At 62.6% G+C, this 2,293-nt stretch overlaps 1 non-coding gene across 1 annotated transcript in view; it reads left to right on the top strand.

The window, feature by feature from the left end:
* The first annotated feature begins 17 nt into the window (after positions 1–17).
* Positions 18–2,293, top strand: part of LOC119594453 — a 5,695-nt gene continuing 3,419 nt past the window's right edge. The window contains exon 1 of the ribosomal RNA XR_005230623.1: positions 18–2,293. This exon is cut by the window's right edge and continues 3,419 nt beyond it. This is a non-coding gene — a ribosomal RNA (large subunit ribosomal RNA).

The following is a 2,293-nucleotide window of genomic DNA, read 5'->3' as shown; positions in this document are numbered from 1 at the left end:
TTTTGTTGTACGTACGTCGACCTCGAGTGGAGGGAGATGACCCGCCTAATTTAAGCATATTAATCAGCGGAGGAAAAGAAACCAACCGGGATTCCCTGAGTAAGTGCGACCGAAACGGGAAGAGCCCAGCGCAAAGCCTCGCGTCCCCTTCGCGGGGGGCTCGAGGGGTGCTGCGTTCGGGAGAGGTCCTGCACGCGCTTCCGAGCCGCCTAAGTTGTTCATGAATGACTCTCATACCCACGGAGGGTGTCAGGCCCGTGTGGCGGAAAGGGACTTCCTCCTCCTCGTTCGCGGGGAGGGGGGTTTCGGGAGTGCGGAACGGGCCTCTCCTTAGAGTCGGGTTGCCTGAAACCGCAACCTAAAGCAGGTGGTAAACTCCATCTAAGGCTAAATATGACCACGAGACCGATAGCGAACAAGTACCGTGAGGGAAAGTTGAAACAGAACCCTGTAGAGAGAGTTCAAGAGAACGTGAAACCGTTAAGAGGCTAAACGGGCGGAGATTCGAAGATCGAACTGGGGGGATTCAGTTCGTCGGCCTGCCGGGAGACGGCAGCGGGCGTGGCGACTTCCCGTTCCGGAGGCCTCGGCCGAAGGAGCCAACGCGGGGAGCGGCCCCCGCCGCCTGCCCGGCGCCGGCGGGCGATCTTCCCCCCGCAGTAGGTCGCCGCGACGCGTTGGGGACACACGGGCGTCTGAGGCCCGGGTCCTGGTAGGAACCGGCGGCGCGTTCGTCCTCCGCTCCTCGTTGGGCGGGGGGCGTTTTCCAGCGCGCCCGTCCGGGGATCCCCCGGTGCCCTCGTCTTGCCCCCCCGACGGTCTCTCCTCCGGGGCCTGCCGGGAACGGGGGACTGGTCCGAGGCCGCGGTCGAGCCTAATTCGCTGGCTCCCGCGCTTCCCTTTCCCTCTCCCGCGTGGCCTTCGCGGCGTGCAAAGAGTCGGTACTCCTCCCGACCCGTCTTGAAACACGGACCAAGGAGTCCAACATGTATGCGAGTCAATGGGCGCGCTAAACCCACGGGCGCAATGAAAGTGATCGGGCCGATCCCTCGGAGCAGCGGGCGGCCGCGCGCACCCGGACGGAGTGACTGACTTTCCTCCCCGGGACGGCGCGGGCTCCCTCCCGCTCCCGCACGCCCCGCACGCCCCTCACCGGGCGGCGGGGGGGGCGCAGGTCCGGGACTCGCCATGACGAACGGTCGCCCCCGCCTCGGCGGGCTCGGGCGGCCGGATGTGTCGGCGGGTACCCAGAGCATAGATGTTGGGACCCGAAAGATAGTGAACTATGCTTGGCCAGGATGAAGCCAGGGGAAACCCTGGTGGAGGTCCGAAGCGTTTCTGACGTGCAAATCGATCGCCAGAGCTGAGTATAGGGGCGAAAGACCAATCGAACTATCTAGTAGCTGGTTCCCTCCGAAGTTTCCCTCAGGATAGCTGGCGCTCGCTTCGAACGAGTTCCATCCGGTAAAGCGAATGACTAGGGGTGTTGGGGACGAAATGTCCTCAGCCCATTCTCAAACTTTAAATGGGTGAGGTGCCGGGCTTGCTTCGCTGAAGCCCCGGACGAGAATCGGAGTGCCTAGTGGGCCAATTTTGGTAAGCAGAACTGGCGCTGTGGGATGAACCAAACGTCGAGTTAAGGGGCCTAAATGGATGCTAATTCCGATCCCATGGAAGGGAGTTGCTTGCTATAGACAGCAGGACGGTGGCCATGGAAGTTGGAATCCGCTAAGGAGTGTGTAACAACTCACCTGCCGAAGCAAGTAACCCCGAAAATGGCATGGCGCTCAAGCATCCTCCCGATACTCGACCGCCGGGCGCACTATAGGCTGCGTCGAGGAGGTCTCGAGGCCCCGGCGAGTAGGAGGGCGCGGTGGTGAGCGTAGAAGGATACGGCGCGAGCCGGTCTGGAGCCGCCACTGGTGCGGATCTTGGTGGTAGTAGCAAATGCTCGAGCAAGCCGAACCCTCGTTGACCGAAGCGGAGGAGGGTTCCCCGCCAACATCGCTTGGTCGTGGATAAGTCGGCCCTTAGCCCGAGGATAGCTTCCCTCCGATCCCCTGGAAAACGCCACAAAACAGTCGAGAGCTCTTCTTGGGATCTCCCTGTTTTGGAAAGGGGTCGAGGCGGCACGAGGCCCGAGCAGCAGCAGCCAGCCCAACCCGGGCGGGCGGGCTCTCGGGGCTTGTCGGCGCCGGCTGCGAACGGTGTGGGGCCCTGATGATGATGGTTTTTTGATGAGAAACCACTCTCAGGGCCTCTCGCGGCCGGCGTCTTGGCCACGGCCTTTTTT

This window comes from Penaeus monodon, chromosome 33 (assembly GCF_015228065.2).
Source record: "Penaeus monodon isolate SGIC_2016 chromosome 33, NSTDA_Pmon_1, whole genome shotgun sequence".
Taxonomy (NCBI): Eukaryota; Metazoa; Arthropoda; class Malacostraca; order Decapoda; family Penaeidae; genus Penaeus; species Penaeus monodon.
The sequence above is the reverse complement of the archived record's forward strand: the minus strand, read 5'-3'. Positions and strand labels throughout refer to the sequence as shown.